Here is a 23,380-nt window from a genome sequence, read left to right as displayed (position 1 = left end):
CAATAAACATTCAAAATCCAAAACTAAGTAAGACATCACACAATAAACATTCAAAATCCAAAACTAAGTAAGACATCACACAATAAACATTCAAAATCCAAAACTAAGTGAGACATCACACAATAAACATTCAAAATCCAAAACTAAGTAAGACATCACACAATAAACATTCAAAATCCAAAACTAAGTAAGACATCACACAATAAACATTCAAAATCCAAAACTAAGTGAGACATTACACAATAAACATTCAAAATCCAAAACTAAGTGAGACATCACACAATAAACATTCAAAATCCAAAACTAAGTAAGACATTACACAATAAACATTCAAAATCCAAAACTAAGTAAGACATCACACAATAAACATTCAAAATCCAAAACTACATAAGACATTATACAATAAACATTCAAAATCCAAAACTAAGTAAGACATCACACAATAAACATTCAAAATCCAAAACTAAGTAAGACATTACACAATAAACATTCAAAATCCAAAACTAAGTGAGACATTATACAATAAACATTCAAAATCCAAAACTAAGTGAGACATTACACAATAAACATTCAAAATCCAAAACTAAGTAAGACATTACACAATAAACATTCAAAATCCAAAACTAAGTAAGACATTACACAATAAACATTCAAAATCCAAAACTAAGTAAAACATTACACAATAAACATTCAAAATCCAAAACTAAGTGAGACATTACACTATAAACATTCAAAATCCAAAACTAAGTAAGACATTACACAATAAACATTCAAAATCCAAAACTAAGTAAGACATTACACAATAAAATGGAGCTTCAAGAATCATTCTTTTATTTTATTAAAGAGAAAATAAAACGTAAAAGTTGAAACAAGACTCTCTAACCATTTTGTACATGAAAATAAGGAATAGATAAGCCACAGAAATGTTGATTGAAAAAAGACAATTTATTTAATACACATACATATATTTAAAATGGTACAAGAAAGAAAATGACTACATGTCAAATGTTTGTTGTTTAGTCTGGCCTGTTCATGGAAATCACAGTACCATAACAGTTTCTGCCAAGTTGTTTGTTTGTAATTAAATGCAAAGTTACACAATTGGCAATCCACGCTGTGCCTGCTATGGATATTGAAACCTTCAGACTCATCAATGTGCCACCAGGGGGCATGCCAAATTGTAAACAAAGGAAGACATTACATTTTGTGCTTTTGATCCCAGATTAAGATAAAAACTAATCCCAAAACTATTTCTGTAATACCGAAATTAAATAATAAATACTTTAATTTACACATTATCATCAGAGACACACCAATATGGGTTATCTTCCATTTTTAACACGCTTTATTGTTCACATATTTTAGAAAGTAGTGTTGACCTGGGTTCTTTGGTTCACAAAATTTTTTTAAAACATTAACCAATTTTGTGAAACTAAGTAGACCAACTTGTGTAATGTGGAATTTTTAAGGTTTTGATACACCATTACCATATTTACTATGATTTGCTCCCAATCTGTCTGTGTTAATATTTTCTGCCAATTTCAATTATACAATTAAGTCTATCTTATTAAAATACTTCAATATTGAAGTATCAAGACTTTGCAGAATTAAACAAGGACTGAAGAAGTAATCCTATATTATCTGATAATTCTACTAAACCAAGTGCTTTAACCCATATTTCAAGGTAAGCATCTTCTATTCTAAAGGACACTGAAACATTGTTTGATTCTCAGCAATGTCAAGAATCTTCCGTCTGTGTATGTTTTTGCAATAATTTAGAAAAATGAAACTATTTCACAAGATCCAGGTAAAACTATGGAAGAAACTGGAGAGTTTTAAATACTTCGACACAGTTCTCTCTACATAACAAAGGCAGCATTACTACTATCTTGTCTTTTTTCTTCTTCTCAAAGCTGTTCACAATACTCATTGTCTAACGTGCTACAGACCATGTGCCATGTCTGAACAGACAGCTGCAGTGGTTATTATAAATTGAAACTCAAAAAATTATTTTTCAATTTGTTTTAGAAAATATAAAACATCTTTTTGCAATTATCTAAAATTTGGCACTAGAACTGGGCAAAAATGAATGTTTACTATTTTGTTATAATATCCACACAGTATACAAACAATATATGTTGTTCCAGTTATATTTTGTATGTCTTATCACAGGCTAAAATAGTTGGAGGTAGTGAGTCTGTGATCCTATCATAATCAGGAGCAGATTTAATAGTTAGCTAAAGCTGACTGGGCTTCTATTCATACCAACATTATACATCAAGCAAAAGCAAATATGGGCTTGCTAGTCCTCATTTTGCTTTAACTGACTATGCATATAGGCTTAAATCCACCCTGGTCATAATCTGGTTCATTGCACACACAGAAAAATGTTTATTTACAATAAAACGTTACTACATCACACCACATGACAATTATTAAAATTAAACCCAATGCATATGAAAAACATCATTTTAAACAAACTTTGGGTTAGCTGTTTTTGATTATCTTATATTCCAGATTTAATTTTCATTGATGTCAGTTTAGCCCAGCCTCTCTCTCAATCCTATGAATGCTGTTCTATCACAACGTTTCTGTTGCACAGAAAAAAAATTATTTTATATTCTCGGAGCAGTCCCAAAGGTTTTCCTCCTTAATATCAATAAATCCCAGAATATTTTCTGAAACATTTTCTGTATTTTATATATTTATAGCCAAATTATAGGCTGAAAAAGATACCACTGCTAAATGAGAAGCTAAAGCCTTGGTACAGATATCTCTTTGTATGATTATGTAACAAAATAAAGTTCATCCTTCACCTTGTAATGGATGTGCCAATGTAGCAGTTCAAAGATGGCAGTTACAGAGTTTTTTATGCCTCATTTTTAAAAGAACTTGTACCATTTTTCAACAAGCAACAAACTTGGATGTTTCTCACCTGGGTTACTAGACCATGTGTGAATAAGTGAAACACTTGAAACTGTTGAAATAATAAAAAGATTTAATCAGCTTCAAAAGCATCATGAACTTCTACTGTTAATCATCAGGCACTTTCACAATTGAAGTGCTACTTAATTAAAAGCCAGTAGCTTTAAAATGTAGATTACACCCTACTCTCCAGTAACAACTTGAAAATAATCATACCAGTCTCATGTTGTACATAAAACAATTGTTCTAAAGATAAATGTGGATTTCAGGGTTGACCAGCTGAAAGCTAGCTAGCTATACAATGAGAAACATCAGTCTCTCTTTATATATAAAAAATTACTATTAAACATTTTTGGGTGACCGTGATTTGAGAAATTTGTAAGTGTTTTTGGAGAACATATAACTCACGCCTGAAGACACGGTCGTGACAGCAGTCAAGTACCTGAAAAGGAAACACGTAATGATTAACTATCTTGGTTCCATTATGATAATTAATTAGTTAGACACCCTTATATGGTTATGATATTTTAATAATGCACAAGTTGATACAAGATTACAATAAGAATAATACAATTAAAGTTGGCGTTAAGTGTTCTAAGCACTGGACTTATGGAGTTTCTAAATGTTTTGGTCTCAGGATTGATATCTAATGAGAGATACAGAAAGGTTATACACTTCATAATTCCCATAAGACATAGTGTCTGGAATGTCAGTTATCCCTTAATTTCCAAACAACTGAATTTCACAAGAAATTCAATACCAGTACTACACACTTTGCTTTAAACTATTAATACTAAAGTAATGGACATTGGAGTTGTAATATAAGAAGATTTATTGGATAAATAACACAAAAACATAATACTTTAACAAGGCGTAAGCAAGAATGTTTGAAGATATTATTACGACAGAAATAAATTACATAATTACATCAATGTCTTTACTCTTAGGTCAAGACTTCTGGTTGTCTACAGAACAAAGAGGAGCTACACATTTACTTTAATTAAATATTTAACTATTCTCTTCTACTTTAAATCCTGTGTATTATACTATATAGCATATTACTGTAAACTTATGTGATGGTTTTGCTACTTTTAGGTAAACAAACTTTTTCTTTACCGATTTCAAAACAAACTGATTTAACACCATCATCAACACTAGAATTATTAGCTTAGAAAACACTTTGCTACACTATTCCTGTGTCAAATTACTTGAGAGTCTATGATTTGTTTAGGTTACGTGATCCCAAATAAATTACATAATAAAGAATAAACACAAATACCACCCATACTGTAATTAACCCTACTGATTACAGCTGAGGTCTTCTAAGTATTTTACATAAAATTACATGATTTCACCCAATATTTATCATCAGTTCTTTGTACCAAGTGTTGTAACTGAGAACAATACCCCACACCATACCATACAATGAGAGACACTGTATTTGGTCTCAGCAATTTTCACCATGAGAGGTGAACACTATAGAAAACAACACCTTGAGGGTTATGTAAATAATGTCCTAAACTTAAGGATTAATATTTCAAAATTAATAAATATTTTAACGACTCACGTTTCATACGTCACAAAAGAACTTACCACAGAAGTTTCATGTATGGATGATCGACGTATCCAAACACTGGAGCTGCAAGTGTGAAAGCAACCAGAGAGAACTGGATTGCAGTATTCACCTATAATAATATAACAAAATAAAACTTAGACTGACATTTAATGAATGTATTAAAACACTTACCGATCACACATGGATATTTAGCTAACATTCACTGATCACACGTAATAACTTCTTGTCCCATTTTACCTGATCATTCACAGTAACTTATTTAATCAATGTTCCACTGAACACACACCAGTATTATTTTACATCAAACTTCTTGCTAATCCATCTGCTGTAACATGTACTGACTACATTTAATGGTTCCTTGGAGAAGTTTTTGTTGATTACAGACAACAATTTGTGAAATCAAGAAATACATTTCATACTTAGTAACTAAAAGGAATGTTCATAAATTATGAAAATCATAACAACAAACACAGATAACCTAGAAATCCTGTCTAAACATGACAAGCATATGCATTTTTAATGACATTTATGTTCTGTTTTTAGCTCAAAATAAATATACTGATAAGTCTATCTCTTTGTATCTCAGAACAGTTGGTGTGGGTAGTAACACCTTTACTAACAAATTTCGACCTTCCTAGGTCATCTTCAGGTTACGAAAGAGAGAGTTTGAATGTGACCATTGACGGGCACGTCTCAGGGACGAGAGTATAAACAGGGGGCGTTGCAGTTAGATGTTAGGTTATTAATTAGTATAGATATGAAGGTGTTCCTTTATATTGGTTTTAGTTGTTCTATAAGTAGGGCTTCTTTGATTTTGCATTTGTTTATATTTGTTTCCCTAGTTAGTATCTGGATGTTTTCTATGGTTGTGTTTATTTGATTTGCAGTGTTCAAAAACATATGAAAGTGTTTTCTTGTTTTCTTTGAATCTGGTTCATACTCAAACCAGCTGTTCTGAGATACATTTTTATTTCAAGTGGGTTTCTCATCATCAAGAATTACTTTTCCCTCTCTTTGTTTATTATTATTATTGTATTTTTCTTTTAAAACTGAACTTACTTTACTGATGAAAGTGGGAGAAAGCTTGGCTGTAGGGAAAGTCACGTCAAAGTATCTGGAGAGAGTCCTCTGTGCCAAGTAAATAATCCTCATAAAAAAAAAGTTACTACAAAAATCCTAAAGTAAATTAGTTATTATTTTTAAAGCATTGGAGAAATGTCTTCTTTGCAGATACTCTATCTATGTGGCACTAAATATATTTTGGTATTTTCAATACGAATAGCACCTTACGTAACATACAGGCTAAATGGCTAAGCCTTGGAACCCAAACATCAGACCTTTCCCTTCCTAACTAAAACTACTCATCACAATGTTCTGGACTACAGAATGAATAAGGAATCAGATTATACTAATCTAATATTAATTAGGCAAACAACCAAAATGAAGTGATTTATTTATTGTGGAGCACACTATCACCTGAATATTTCATATTCAAACACCACCTGAAGAAGACAGACCAATGTTCTAAATCAGTTCATTAGGGTTATAAATTGTTGTTTGCCTAGTTAATTAAAGAATGAATACTTTTTAACCTCAGAAATGTACGTAGAATTATACACAAAATATTTTCCAGGTTAAAACACAAAGTATGAAAAGAACTGTACATAAAGTCTATGTATAATTCTGCATATTAATTTACCTGTCTTATGCATCTTAAACAACAATTATTAAAATGTATGTTTGGAATGCAGAATGAATACTTTTAACATAACCGTGTTAACTGACAAACACAAAAAGTATACGGTAAATGAACCTCAAAAAGTTAACATTTTCTTAAATTAAAAATCTATTTCTAAAAACATACTTATCTCCACTCCAGTTACAGCTGTCACTCTACTGCCAGGGTTTCTTCCTTTGCCCACTTAAGCAGTGGTCTGATTTTTGTTCACTTGCTCCAGTCTTTTATAACCCACTTAACAGCTCTTGGTGATACTGTCTTGTGACAATCTCCACCTATTTTGATGCACCCTCTATCCCAGTACACCTTTTGCCTGGAAGTTAACTCATGTACTTTGGGTGGAACTGTGCATGATCTGTCATCTCTATTGGCCAGGCTCTGCCCAGATAGCCAAGATTCCATTGCCTGGGTCTAGAATTATGGGTCATGGTTCCTATATCCCACTTGGTAGCTAGGGCAACTGGACCACATGATATATTTATATACATACACACACTCTCTCTCTCTTATGAGTACATCTCAACCTGTAGCCATAGAGTGATGCATTCCAAGACACTGGAATCACAATGTGAGGTTAAGCAACACTGAAGTAAACAAGGATTGGAATAACGGAATCTTGTATACCTCACAGAATAGGACATTGAGCCCAGGTCATCAGTGTGGTAAATCGGTAAACTTACCATTGTCCTGCAGGCAGACTGAGAAGCCAACAGAATAAAAGTAGCAGGAAAAGGAAAATCAAAATCCTCTTCAGAATATTTAGGATCATTGTCATTTGAAGCCCTGGAGTAACACCACTGAATGGAATATATGTTTCCATTTCACTATGAATAAGATCATTGACAGTCCCAACTGAGAATGACTCCCTCCTAGACTCTTGTGTGACACTAGATATCACAGGTGAGATAGGAGAGACCTGATTCACCTATGTGCTGGAACCAATATTCTAGGATATTCATACTGGATATCAGCTTGCCAATGAAAATCTTGTTCTATGAACAAACTAAACAAAGAATGCTCAAAGTATCTCAAATGGTTGTAGTTTGAAGAAACTGATTAGTGATCGCTCTGTTGAGAAAAAGTGATAACATTATCTGAATGAATTGCTTACGCACGGCAGTGCGGATAGAGGGTACACTGAGGCAGGTGGAGAGTGTCACTAGACATATCACTAATGGCAATTATGTGGGGTATGAAAGACAGAATCAAGTAAAAAAAAATCAGACCAATGCTTAAATGAGCAAAGATAGAAACCTGGGCAGTCCAGTAATAGCTATAGTGTGAGGGAAGGTAAGTATGTTTTGGAAAAATGTTTCTAATATATATGTTAATCAGAATCCATATCAAATATCCTTAACATAAGGAGTGTATGTTGACTGAAATGTATAATGAATATTTTTAACACAAGTGTGTGTTAACTGAACTTTATAATGAATATTTTTAATAAATGTGTATGTTAGCAACAGCAAAATAATTACTTTCAACTGAGAAGTACAAGTTAACTTTAATAAAGAATTAATACTTTTGATATGAGAAGGATGTTTTAACCACATCACAAAATGATTAACTTGTAATGTAAGATGACTGAACTCACTGTAAGCACTTGTATACAAATGGAAACAGTAACATTAAATCTGAACCTTGTATGATTGTTTTTAAATCTATAATTTTACAGAAAGATAAGTTACAGAACATAGACCATGATCTGCTTCAACACACAACTGTAGCATAATAACAAAATAATATTTTTTCAAAATCTTAACATATCACTTGACAACATGACAGCTAAAGAACAAATTACAGGTGATGGCAGCGACTTGTATCGTATGTAGAAACCAGCTGTTACCAAACATACATCCCTTGCTACAATCAGAGCAGTCAGAGGAACTAGAAGTTAAAGACAGAAATTAAAAGAATATTATTCAAAATTATAAAAGGAAACAATCATTTTTGAGATAACATATATATACATACAAACTGTATGGTAACAAATACAAATACTGTACTTAGCAAATTATCTTAAAAACAGTTAAGAATCAGCACATAATTTTATTCTTTATAAACAGAGTGAAATAAAAACTACAAAGACTAATATAAGATAAAACAATGAAAACTACCTAGACTAATACAAGATAAAACAATGAAAACTACCTAGATTAATGTAAGATAAAACAATGAAAACTACCTAGACTAATGTAAGATAAAACAATGAAAACTACCTAGACTAATGTAAGATAAAACAATGAAAACTACCTAGACTAATGAAAGATAAAACAATGAAAACTACCTAGACTAATGAAAGATAAAACAATGAAAACTACCTAGACTAATGTAAGATAAAACAATGAAAACTACCTAGACTAATGTAAGATAAAACAATGAAAACTACCTAGACTAATGTAAGATAAAACAATGAAAACTACCTAGACTAATGTAAGATAAAACAATGAAAACTACCTAGACTAATGAAAGATAAAACAATGAAAACTACCTAGACAATAATGTAATGATAAAACAATGAAAACTACCTAGACTAATGTAAGATAAAACAATGAAAACTACCTAGACTAATGTAAAATAAAACAATGAAAACTACCTAGACTAATGTAAAATAAAACAATGAAAACTACCTAGACTAATGTAAGATAAAACAATGAAAACTACCTAGACTAATGTAAGATAAAACAATGAAAACTACCTAGACTAATGTAAAATAAAACAATGAAAACTACCTAGACTAATGTAAAATAAAACAATGAAAACTACCTAGACTAATGTAAGATAAAACAATGAAAACTACCTAGACTAATGTAAGATAAAACAATGAAAACTACCTAGACTAATGTAAGATAAAACAATGAAAACTACCTAGACTAATGTAAGATAAAACAATGAAAACTACCTAGACTAATGTAAGATAAAACAATGAAAACTACCTAGACTAATGTAAGATAAAACAATGAAAACTACCTAGACTAATATAAGATAAAACAATGAAAACTACCTAGACTAATGTAAAATAAAACAATGAAAACTACCTGGACTAATGTAAGATAAAACAATGAAAACTACCTAGACTAATGTAAAATAAAACAATGAAAACTACCTAGACTAATGTAAGATAAAACAATGAAAACTACCTAGACTAATGTAAGATAAAACAATGAAAACTACCTAGACTAATGTAAGATAAAACAATGAAAACTACCTAGACTAATGTAAGATAAAACAATGAAAACTACCTAGACTAATGTAAGATAAAACAATGAAAACTACCTAGACTAATGTAAGATAAAACAATGAAAACTACCTAGACTAATGTAAGATAAAACAATGAAAACTACACAGATTAATGTAAGACGAAACAAAAACTACCTAGACTAATGCAAGACAAAACAATAAAAACTACACAGACTAATGTAAGATAAAGCAATAAAAACTACCTAATGTAAGACAAAAACGACCTAGGCTCACTTAAGACAAAACAATAAAACTACCTGGACTAATGTAAGACAAAAGTATAAAAATTACCCAGACTAATGTAAGATAAAAATGACCTATACTAATGTAAGAACAAACAATAAAAACTACCTAGACTAATGTAAGATAAAACAATAAAATCTTTTCTCCAGCTGCCTTACAATCAACACCTGTATGAATGAGGATCTTACATCAGTACAATTAATATAAATTTACGGTCTTGACAAATATACATTTATATAAGATAACTAGATTACATCAATAAGTGTCATGTAAGATAACAGATCAATCAAAATCAGTTTCCAGTTATTATTATTTTTTATTATTCCAACAATATGGGCCTCACATGAAAACAGTTTATTAGTTGAATGCAATTTATAAATAAGTTCAACAGCTAATTGATTTTCAAATTCCACTAATTGCTCAGCTCAACTGACAACATCTGTGGAGGCTGATCTGGCCACATGGTAAACTTGTTCCCTTGAACTCTGACATGGTCAGAAATAAAATAAAAACTGAACACAGATAAGGGATTAAAAGTAAAAAAAAAACAACAAAAGAATATATTTGATGACAAATCTGAAAGTTATGAATATTTAGGCTGTTTTATCAGAATAAGTTGTTCAGTGATGGCATTGATTTTAAGTGTAAAAAGAGTGAAACTCAAGATACAGCTCTCAGATTCTGTGAATTTATGTGTGACAGATAAGAACAGTATACTTAAAATAACCTCTTCACAAAATGTTACATTTACAAATAGCCATCCAATTTATAAAACCCTGAACTTCTGTGTTACTTCGTAAGTACTCTGATGATAAAAGAAATAGCACAAGATGCTCCCTTTTGAGAAGGACCTCCCTGATTGGTGATTCATGTCCAACCAGATGATCCACGGTGAAATGTTATATGACAGAAATGTTTTGTTATTCCAGAAAATCAATAAGTGTTAACCCTAATCTTCAAAACTATACACAGACATCTCATCAAAGAAACAGGCCTATAATTAAAAGGAATCTTGGAACCCTTCTCAGAGTTATTGAAATGGACAACAACAGCACAATGCCAGCAAATCAGAACACTTCTCTTCTTGCCAAATCTGATGAAAAGAACTAGAAGATGAAGAGAGACAAGAAAGGTATGATTTATCATCTCATAATGGATGTCAATCAGTTTAACTGGTGTAAAATACATTTAATTTTCACCAGAGAGAGTTATCGGTAGCATTCAGAATTACAGTCAGGTTGAAAAGAAGGTGGAATTCTTTTGTCTTGGACTTTATTGGTCATAATGGTGGGTGAACAGGTGGATGTGTAAGCCTCTACATTAGAAATACCCTGTAAATCGACAGTTTCTTGGCTGCTTAGTTGTAAAATTTATAGAAGATGCATCGCGTACTTCACATTCAATTATTAAATCATGTTCCAAATGTTCTTGAAACTGGTGGTGCAAGAGATGTAAAATGAATAATGCCAAATGTTGATAGTGTTTGCAGCTTTCAAAAACCTTTCCCATAAGAGATACATACAGGATGTTAAGAATCAATCAAGGTTTTTATCATGGCACTCAAATTATGGAGAAAATCTCCATACTTTCACAATTGCCATTTTCATCTAGAATGTTGAAGAGATCTTTGTGAAGAGCTGTTTAGATTTATGATCATTTTTTACCATTTATCAACAGAAGGTCAACTCCATGGACTATGTACTGGAATGAATGGAAAGGTTCCCACTGGTCTGTTTAGAGAGAGCAAGGGAAAGAGTGAACTACAGTCCTGCACACTGAAGCTGAGTGAACAGGTCACAATCACACACATTCATCACTGTAGATGGGAGTAAATGTTGACTTATCTACTTGTTTGTCTATGGACAACAAAAGAGCATTAGCAAGGCAAAATAAAGACTATGTAGGTGAAATGTAGTAACGTGTCAACGGTTTAACAGCATAATGCCACACTTATTGATGATAACAAGTAACTCACTTGAAGTAAAATGTATCTCAAGACAGCTGGTATGGATATTAAAACTTTAACTAAAATAGAGTAGAGAACAATGTTTTAACCTTCTTAGGTCATCTTCAGGTTATTCACTACTTTATTTTAATAAAAGTTTTAATACCCACACCAGTCATCTCGAGATACAGAGATATTTTTGGTAGTTGTTATCCTCTGTACCTCCTCCATCTACTTTGGGCATGATCTAGGGTAAGAAGAATGCACTTATGGCTGTCATGGTCCTTACTCCCACAACAAGCACAAGTTAAACCACCGTGTTAAGGTAGTGTCCGAACCAATGACAGTGAAAACATCTGAGAGTTTGTAATGCATGGCCTGACTCTACAGTTCTGATAACCTGTTGCCTTAAATTTGGTAGATGCACACAGAGACATAAATGTCAAAATCAACACTCTAGTTGGTTCATATCTTCCATTCTTATGAGTGGTGATTTGCCATAAAGATAATGCTCATAGACTAAAGTGATCAGACAAGAATCTCTGACTCTCAGACAGTAAGGAGATCCTTAAGGTAGCATGAGAATTTCAACTTCCAATACTGTATATCTCACAAGCCCCTCTAAACATTTTTGCCTGAAAAAGGCAAAACCTTAAAAAGAGGTGTATCTGGAAGAGTATGTACAATAAAGAAGAAACAAAACAGAACAGGTACTGCAAGAAATGGTGTGCGTGTGTGTATGCAAAATCATAAATTTGTGGTCACTGATTTACTGTTAGTTTTTCTTTTTTCAAAAAAACAACACAGCTTTACAGATAAAAAGAAAAGTCAATGCCCAATGACCCCACCCACCATGAAGATCTGCTCCACTGTCAAAAACTCAAAATACTACGAACAATGCAGAAACACTACTATTTCATGAGCATTATACTCAAACACTAAAACCAGTCATAGCATCAACAATTCCTCTTGTATAATACTGGCACACAGTTGATTATATTTACAAATGAGAAACCAACTAACACCGAGATAGTGACCCCAGGGACCCGATGTATAGGAACTACAGGCCAAAGTTCAGTGATCCAAGCACCACTTAACAACCAGATTCTTCACCAGCCCTTCATAATTTGCCATAAATAAAAACACATAGATGAATGTTTGAATCTACAAGAAGGTAACCAGAACAGAGGAAATCATCTAAGAACGTACAGGAATCTACACTGATGGAACCAGAAATCTTCATCTGGAACTTCTATGAATATCCTTTAAATGGAATGTTAAACCTAACTACATAAAACTTCCATAGCTCTCCTACAAACACATACTGTAGAATCTAGGTCCTCACCCGTATGCACTATAGCTGTCTTACAAACAGTTTTCTAAATGTCAGAACACTTACTTAAAATTAGTGAAAAACTTTCATGAATAATAAAACCAGCTGTTTGAAACTAACCAGGAAGAAGTCCTGCAATGGTAAGTGTGATAAACAATGTTGCAATAAGGAACTTGTCGGCCACTGGATCAAGAAAACTCCCAATTACTGACTGCTGGCTTGGAAACTTTCTAGCTATGTAGCCATCTAGCTGATGAAGGAAAGAAAAACAAACTAGTTAAGAAAATAAAGATTAAACTGTAAAGAGAAGTAATGAAAAATACACAACATTTTAATATATAAATAATATAATATTTGACAGATCTGGTATTGTGAGTAATAGAGCTCTTGTAACAGTGAGGCCATATATTAATCATGAAAAAATAGATTAACTTGAAATTTTAGTATCATGTAAATTTAATACCATTTAATACAAAACACAAATAATTGGGCTTACCATATCAGTTACTCCGGCTGCAGTAAAAATACCAAATGAGGCTTCATAATTACCAACAAGGATGAGGTAGCCAAGCAGAGGAGTTGCTCTATTCTTAAGAGACACAGTCCATTTGGAATTGTCATAACATTTTCCTTCTGCAAAATAACTATTTTGTTAAAGCTAAAAAAATTCCACCTCACAAAAAAATTAATTTTTTGTAAGTGACGAAAAGCTTGTATTTTAAGAATGACAAATTAAAATCAGTTTAAAAAATAAAAAATTCATACATTAGCAGTGTATAACACTAGCAAAACTAGCAGAAGAAGTTTTATAAACTGCTCAAATTAGTTTTCTGTATTTTAGCTATGAGAAAGCATATCTGCTGTTATTAAACAGTATCTATGAAAACCTTGAAATCATGTTTCAACTGTAATTAAAATCAACAGAAATGAAGTGTGTTTTCAACATTTTGAACAATGGTTGTATGAACAAAGAACCAGACTTTTTTAAGAACTAGATATTATGCTGTATAATACTTCTTATATATCATTTTGATAATTTTTATCACCATTTTCAGTCAAAAAAGTTTGTATTTTTTAAACATGAACCAATAAAAAACAGCATTAAAGTTCTAATAGTTTACATTCCATTTTTAAATGTTGTATTCATTACTGATGTCATAAAAACATTTAGGTTCATGAAGACTTGATACATGAAAGTATCAATACAAAGCTGAATACATTAGTTACCGTTCTTTAAGGAAAATACTAAGAAATATTTGTCAAAGCTGGAATAGCAAATGTTATCACAGAGCAATTGGAAGTAACTGGTGAAACTCAATCCACAACAACAACTGAACAAATCATTTTACAGTTTAAAAAACATGCAACAAATGCACAGCACTCAACCAGCAGTTCCCTGTGGTTTAGGCCTTAGTCACCTCAACACTAATAACTTCAATAAATTTCCAGAGACTCCAGATCAAATTGAGAGAGTTTCCAGGAAAGGACTTCACTAGTTGTGTATCCAATGTTCAATATAAAGCCTCATTAATCTTGTAAAAACGTTTTCATTATAAGACATCACCTGTTTTGTAGAATGTTATGATTACCTCTTTATTCTTAAACTTAAATTTCTGTAAATAAAATCTATACCATCTTGTTGTATAATGTAAAAGCTTCTGTTATATGACAGTAAAACCTGCAAACCTCATTAATGACCAAGTTTAGTTTATATGTATATTTTTACAGTACTAATATCAGTGCCAACTGTTATTCATTTGTTTATAAGACTAGATTTGAAGTACATTTGTTAAAATATATATATGAAATAATCCCAGACAACACTGCACAATTATTAACATTAAGAAATGGTAATGGTACCCTTAACTCATTTTTTATGTAAAGTGTGTCATGTGATCAGCCACGTGATGCTAAATATTACTGAAAAATACATATACTAGTATAAGTCACACATCAACATAGCATAATCACAATGAGTTTCTTGAATGTTTTATGGTATGACCCAAACTTCTCCATTACAATTCCTTCTAGCTCTTTAACAATGTTTGGCACCTTCCCAGAACATCTTACCCACATTTTCAGTCAGATTCAACTCTTGAAAAGATGTTGGTCAGTCAGTTCATTCAATATCTAGGAAGTTAGTAACAAGTTGAGTTGTAGTGGTAAATGTTATCCTACATGACAAGAAAGTTCAAACTGGTCAGTATTACCTAATTATAACAATGCTAGAGATGGTAAAGCTGCATTCCTATACTGAATAGTATTTATGTCACAGCACATAAAAGTCAGTGTGGCCAGGAATACTGTCCCTAGCCTGAACTATTTTGCCATAGCCCACATATGCATGACTTACCCTCATATAACTGACCATTCCCCAAATTTACATATTCTTTGTAACTTGCTTTGAAGTACAATTGTACAATTTTTGTTTGAACAAGACATTTTCCTATATAATACTTTCCGACAATGTTGAAAAGGGGAAGTGAGAACCTGTCTTGTATAGTTTGTTATAAAGTTATTTACATTAAATATACAAGTCTTGAGATTGCAAAACTGTAAGTTGAAAGTTCTGGACACAAGCAGAGAGCAACTGTAGTTGTGGATAAATTACAGACTTTATTGAGTTTCAGAGCTTTCACAAATGATCTTGTTTGGAAGACAAGTGAAGCTGGAACAATTCTTGTTGACCACAACCTGCCATTAGAAGCTAGAGAACACTTAGGCCTAATGTGCAGAAGAATATTCAGTGACGTGAGTATTGCTAACCAAAATGTATGTGGACTACAGCCATAATTAACAATACTCTCACACCATGAAGTACCAATGCAATTATCATAGTGGAAGTAGTGATGTGCATCTGGAGACAAGTTGAATCCTTTACTGCTTCACTTTTTTATTATTCTTCATCAGAAGAAATTAGATGGTGATGCTAGAAGTACCTGATTGCAGTGACAATGCTTTTGCCAATTAAATTTTAAAAATGGTCAATGACATTGTCTTGAATAATGGAAGCCACAGAAATATTGCATTGGGTTATCCAGTGAGAATGTAGGGAGATTTAAAGGGAAGGGCTTAAGATACTTGTTTGAGGTTAAATCAGAAATGTATACATCACTCAATTAACCCTACATGCATAGAGGAAAACCAAACACAGTGAATGCACCACAACTTTTAAAGAGTGTAATTCATCATAGTATTATATATTGTATGTCAGATTTCATCCTAAAGTTGTTAATTTAGTGAGAGTTTATGGGAGAGGAAGGTTACTACCAGAAACAATACACAAGAATACAAAAAAAAAAAAGTAGATATTCATCTGGGAGATTATGTAACTGCAGTATATAAACTGAAAGTAAAATATTTTTATCCTGCACATAAACACTCCCTTGCACATAAGTCTGACTCAGACGGAAGTCACCAGTTCAGTAAGAATACTTTGAAAACGTCTTTTTTTTCTAGTACAAAATACTTGTGTACTTTACTCAAAGCTTGCCACATTTCGTGTATGTTTAGGGACAACAGGGGAACTGTTGGTTCATCTTAGCTTTCCCATCCTCTAAGTCAAACTAAAACTATTAAAAAAATCTACAGCCAGCCCTTATCATTCATACCTCTATCAAGCTTTCTTTCAAACTCACTCAGATTTACTACCTCCACAACATTTGAAGGCCACCCAATAAACAGGCCACTCACCCTATATCAAAAATAAGTCCTAGCTAAAGATGACTTCTACTTTCCCTAAATCTATATTAGCATCTCCTAGTTCTATAATTCTTGCTGTTAAGTAATAAAAATGTTGGTACATCAACATTATCAATTCCTTTTACAATTTTAAATATTTCAATCAGATCCTCTCTAACTCTTCTTTTTCAGGAGAAAACAGTTATAAGGATCTTTATCTCTCCTCATATGACAACCTCTCCATCCCAGGTACCACTTTAGTAACATTCCTCTGAGCTCCTTCCAGCCTTCAATGTCTTTCCTGAGGTAAGAAGCCCAAGACTGAACATAATATTCCACATGTGGCCTATGCAATGAAAGTGTAACCCATTTTGACTTTTATTTCATACTTTTGTAGGCACAACCTGAAATTCTATTTGCCCTACTACTAACAACAGCACACTTTTTAGATGGCTTAAGAGACTGATTAGCAATTAAACCATGATTAGTTTCTTTCATGACACTATTAGGGTCATACTCATCCAATTTATATTTATAATTCAAGTTATGATAATAACCCACATGCAATATTTTTGTTATTATTAAAACCATCTCTATTTATTTTCCCAACTCATTAGATCTAGTAAATTTGGAATTAAAGTCAACATTCCTTCTTCAGAGAAAGTACTGAGGGGGGTTCTGAATTAACTGTTACTTCTCAAATCATGTGCAGCAATCTCAAAGAAAAGGTTCACAGAGATTAAATATGATCCAGCTACAGTTATTTACTGTTTGTAAACTCAGTACTCTCTGTACAAATTAACACAGTCTTAAAGAAGGAACAAAGCATTCCTCATCAAGTGATTCCAGTTCTCAAAGAATTTTTAAAGTAGTAGCTCAGTTGGTTCATGAAAGAAAATGTTCTTACATCATTGAAAATAATGAATGATGGTGTAAGAAACTCTTCGCACCACTTAAACACAATGTGTTCAACAGACAACTGAGCAGTATATCAGCTTATTAACACCAAGAGATCTTGACAACTCTGATACAGATTTAACAGCATTTCAGAAGAAGATGCTAATTCTTGATCCAATTTTAATGTCCCTAAAAGAAATTGTCTTCAAGAGCGAGGTAAACGTTATGGCAACTTTCCCGGTTACTCGAAGAATGTATTAACTATCAAATCCTATAGGACTGTGAAATACTGAAAATGCAAACTGAAGGTGTACCACAATTACTACAGAAGCTGTGGTTATTTTTATAATGAAATAGATTTTTATTGGTTTTAGTTATTGTCCTCTATTATGGAATGTCATTAAGCTTCCATAGCAATGTTAATCTAGAAATACTATTTTCCTTAATAAAGAAAAAAGAATACAAAGATGAACCATTTTATAAATCTACCCTGTCATCTTTAGTTAAATGCAAGATAAGCATCTTTGAGACTTACAACTGCCACTCTGTTCAATATGGAAATGATATTATACACCAGACAAAACAGGCAACCTACATAGCCACAAAACAATGCTTTCTGCAGCAACAGCCTGAACACAAGATATAACTAGTAAAGATAAAGGGAAAGGTTTACTTTCCACCACTAGGTACACCAGTAACATGTATTATTATTAACATTTATTATTTTACAAATGCCTCTTTTGAAGTATATTTTTAAATTAAGAGTATGTTACAAAATGGGAAGCCATTTTACAAGGGGTCAGTATCAGCTAATTCCAAAAGTTCCTACATATGTTGAGGTATTATACTGAAAACTGCACATGACTTATGTGGCTTCATATTTAACAATGGGTACATGATTAATATAAAATTTAAGGAAAGACAACAAGGGGCCTACTGGTCTATCCAGACCATCCTATTCACTCACATTTTTTTTTCTAATTAAAAAACAACTGAAAGATAGTCATTGCCTTCCAAATATTTATCAAGCCTTCCATTAAACTCCCTTATATTTACTGTGAACACCATTTCTGAAGACATTCCATTCCAAAAGCCAGTCGCCCTGTTAGAAAAATGAAACAGTCTTAGACAAAGATGAGTCCTACCATGCCAAACTTTATATTTGTGTCTTCTAATCCTATTGTTCTCACTGATAAATATGATGTATCATCAGTTCTCTTAATTTTAAACAACTCAATCAGATTCCCTCCAGCTCTTCTTTTTTTCCAAGAAAAATACACCTGAAAGATTTCATTTTCCCCTCATGTGATAACCCTTCCATCCCAAACACCATTCTGGTAGCCCTTCTCTCGACCCTTTCCAACAATCCAATGTACTTCTTAAGACAAGGAGCTCAACTAATACTGAACACAATACTTCAAATGTAATTTAACCAGTTATTCATACAATAAAATTATAACCTTTTTAGACTTTGATACAATATTTCTGTAGCTACAATCTAAAATCTTATTTGGTATGCACAAGCAACAGTACACTGTAGGAATGGCTAAATATACTGATCAACCATTACACTAGGATAGTGTCTTTCTCCATAATACTGGTAAAGGTATTCCCATCTAATTTATAATCAGACCAGATGCAGCTTTAAACACGCTAAAGGCCATCACAAATCCCTTTCTTGCTCTGTTCAGTGTGGCTAAAACCACTTATCTCTGAGAAAACTAACTTGTACTGAATATTGTCATTAGACTAGTGAGAGCTCATACTAAATACTGTAAGTGGTTTTAGCTACTCTTTAAAAGGAACTGTTGAAAAGATCACCAAAAACAGGATACTTGTATAAAATAGCATATAACATTTATAACTATACAAGCATCTTAAAGACAAGCTCCCGCCCACTTTTTTGGCATATAAGAAAAAAACGTTACTGGAACTAGAAACACTAGATTGGCTTATAAAGGGTTAAAATATAAAATTAAAAAAAAATTAAATATAAGAAGTTCACAACAATGCGAGATTTTAAGGATTATAAAAGATCAAGAGAAGTGGTCAAATGGTAAATCAAAAACATATTTAAGAAGGTTGGCTGAAAATATAAAAATCAATAGCATGGATGTTTTGAATACATTAAGGATAAGCAAAATACTAGGATAGGAGTAAAGCTTTTAACAGTTGATACAGGAAGATTAACCTCTGATGATTATAGAATGTTTTAGTTATTAAATTTTGTTTCTTCAATTTTTAATAATGAAGAATTGAGCAACATTCCTCATTCTAAACAGTTACAAGATTGAAGCAAAAGTGAACAAGATATTTAAATTTTTACTGAGTTTAAGAAAAATTAGGAAATTTAAAAAATGATAAAACCATGGATTTTAAAGAAGATTAGAAACCAGATATGTAAGTCACTTGTTACTATTTTTTCTAAGTTCATGAATAGTGGGCAGGTACCAGAGGATAGGAAGTTAGCTAATATAACTTTTCTTTTCAAGGAAGGTAATAAAATTTGTCCCAATCATTATATGTCTATTAATCTCACATAAACAATGGAAAACATTTTTGAAAGTCCAATGAAAAATCTTTTGTAATATCATGTAACAAAGTTAAAAATTTTCAAGGCTGTATTGAACACTGATGGTGCTCTGTGCAATATTAAAAACCTGCACTTCTCCTAAGGAAACCTAATTCATTCTTGTCTTCAAAAATGCAATTTCTCACCCCAAAGAAGTTACTGCTCTGTATGAGTGCAATGCTTGCCACCTTTGATTGGTCCTCAAAATTCTGTTGAATAGTTAAGATGGTTTTGTTATAGGAAAATAAATCTGCCTTAACCTGTTGACATTCTTTGAAGGGGTTACTGCTTACGTATATAACAAAAGTACAGGTATAAATTCAATGTATTTATATTTTCTGATAGCATATTATACATAAAAGGCTTGTCACAAATGTTATCTACATTGTTCTGAGGGAGAGGTTGGCTCCATGGTTAGAAAACTAGCTGGAAGGAAGAAAACAAAGTTGTTATAAATTACTTAAGTCAAGCTGGGCAAAGTCACAAGTACCTCGGGATTCAGTGTTAGGACCTTTGCTTTTTTTCTGACTTAATGACATAGATGAAGGAATAGTTAATAAATTACTTAAACTTACAGATTACATCAAAGTCTAAGGTTTTACTAGCTGTGAAAAGAATGGTGCTAATTTACAAAAAGATTTAGATCATTTAGTGAGATGGACAAATAAATGGTAAATGGGTTTAATTATAATAAATGCAAGGTAGTGTATGCAGGATACCATAATATTAATTATAAGACATTTGAATTGGAATACTCTCAACAATATTATGAAAGTAAGCGATCCTGATATAGTAGTCAATCAGTCTCTATGTGCTGTTGTTATAGGTGGGAAAAATAAACAGGTTATATAAACAGAAATGTGGAATATAAGTCTAAAGATCACTGGTTAGGCAATATTTGGAGTACTGTGTACATTCTCAGACTCTTTAACTTTGGAAGATCTCCAAGTTGTTGGAAATGGTTCACAACAGGGCTACTAGAATGATACTGGAATGGAAAAGTTCATAAATTTTTATTTCTCTAACAGGGTAGTTGACATCTGGTATACGTTGTCTACAGTTATGATGGGCTCTTGTTAATTTAAGAGCACTTAAAAGTACACTTGATAGTTATTTAACTTATAAAAACTAATTTTGAGTGTCCTATTTTACATTTTAGTACAATGGATGGTCAGGCCTAATGGACAAACAAGCCTCTTGCTGTCCTTAAATTATATGTAGTTAAGTTTATTTGAGTTTATACTTTTTCAAATTGATATTAGACTTAATATTGGTGCAATAACAAAAAATATATATATAAAATTGAATTTTAAGTCATAAGATCATATCATGGAAAATAAAATAAAAAATAATTATGAACCAGTAGACTAATTATCCTAATAAGTTACAATTAAATTATTCTGGACTGTGATACATATACACAGAGGGTGAAATTTGGCTTATTTTGCTCACAAGTTATTTCAGAAGATGCTGAGAGGTTCTTTTTTTTTGTTTTAATTAATTAATTTGCAAGTAAATGGTTTCCAGCAATAAAAAAAAACTTATGTCAAACTTTTTAGGAGTTTCTACAAACTAATAACAGGTCTATAAACCTAACTGCTGATGTTTTACCTAACTGGGAAATTAAATTTTTTGGATTAGACCTTTAACATCATACATATACAAGCATTGTCTTCAATACAACCAAACACAAATGTAAATGATGAATGTAAATGTGCTCGTAAACTTTGAAATAACATCAATCAAAAAATGTTTCACTTTTCTAAATATTGTCTCACTTACACAAACGTATATATCTGATCTGACAGTTGCTGAGTAACTAAAAAATCTAGCAATCTGTATAAACAGTTTAAAACTATTTCATTGTTATCTGTGCATCTCCAGGCAGCACATGAACTCACAATTTCAACCATTCTTCTTGAAACTTTCTTCCGAGTTTCCAGAAACCTAGGACTTGTTCTGGGTAATCGTGACTTTGAATGGCCAGTTAAGGTAACTGTTATATCTTGGCTTTCTTCTTCTGGATTGTGTCTTAATGAACTTCTTTTTGCAAAGGCTTCTCTGTGAGTTGAGAAATGTTTGCCAATCCCACATAGTTTAAATGAAAAACAGTTGGTAGCAGATGTTGAATTAAATTTAACACAGTTACACATGCTAATCTCAGAAAAGGACCAACAAAAGGCAGGCCATGGCCTGACTCTTGATTTTGATACGTACAACAAGTTCGTGTTATTTAGTATACTTCTGTAAAAACAAGATACACTTCTATTTGTATGGCTATAACATAATACTTCGTAAGTACAGAATCTGAACAGTTTAATAGGAGAAATCAGGTTAGTAAGAAAGTTTTTCATGACGACATCAATTTCCAACAGGAATCACATCAGAAAACCGCCTACTGTTAATAAATTAATTAATCCTGATATCCAAAGGTCATGCTATTTAACACCACACGATCATTTAGGCTTAAAAATTATTTATAACTTTAAATGTTTAATATACATGCGTATAAAGTTTATGCACGAACTGTTAGTTCTGTTTCAACTTCATAATCACTGTTACAACAAAAACAACGAAACAAAACTCGCATGAAACTTTATGTAAATAAATTTAAACCCGAACTATAAGAACGTGTTATAAAACACAATTATTAACTTTCTTGTGCACAATCAGTTGTTAATCTCACTACCAATAGACCGTAAGTAACGACTGTTTGTTTTTTATGCATCTTAAATAACTACTATACTTCCGTAATTGAAAATATTTACTTGAGAAAGTTTAATGTTATTTTCTGTTGATAATAAATGAGAAAAACTTATTGTTTAAGTCTTTAATCTTTATTCAATGTACGACAAAAGATAGCGCTCTCCACAATACGGAATACTCTATACATGTTATATATATGGTTATAAGAGTATACCTATATATATATATCGTCGAATTGTCTATAGAGTATTACGTGATTTTTAAAAATCTAATCCCAGACAGTGGGAATTTCTTCTTTCAAAATTCATAAAATAAAATACAATAAAAGACCTTCTACGTTGATACCTGCTCTTCAGTCTATTTTAACGCAGTTGTAACTAACTGATAAAATTTTATTTCGTATTGTTGTAAACCATATTTTATGTTTTAATATGCTTCTTTGCTAGAGATTGTTCTTCATATGATAACGTAAACATATTTAGAAAACGTACAAAGGTATTATTAAAATGCCTAGAATGTTCGTG

The 23,380-nt window shown here is 31.9% G+C and overlaps 1 pseudogene across 1 annotated transcript; it reads right to left on the bottom strand.

The window, feature by feature from the left end:
- Positions 1-2,980: 2,980 nt before the first annotated feature.
- LOC143227529 (cardiolipin synthase (CMP-forming)-like) lies at positions 2,981-22,303 on the bottom strand (annotated as a pseudogene). Its single transcript, XR_013015008.1, has 8 exons — positions 22,052-22,303; positions 21,065-21,138; positions 13,497-13,658; positions 13,121-13,250; positions 8,041-8,126; positions 5,561-5,629; positions 4,519-4,610; positions 2,981-3,367 (listed from the first exon to the last, which is right to left on the bottom strand). The product of XR_013015008.1 is annotated as a cardiolipin synthase (CMP-forming)-like (transcript).
- Between the last annotated feature and the right edge of the window lie 1,077 nt (positions 22,304-23,380).

Source organism: Tachypleus tridentatus, chromosome 9 (genome assembly GCF_004210375.1).
Source record: "Tachypleus tridentatus isolate NWPU-2018 chromosome 9, ASM421037v1, whole genome shotgun sequence".
NCBI lineage: Eukaryota > Metazoa > Arthropoda > Merostomata > Xiphosura > Limulidae > Tachypleus > Tachypleus tridentatus.
This window is presented reverse-complemented; position numbering and strand designations above follow the sequence as displayed.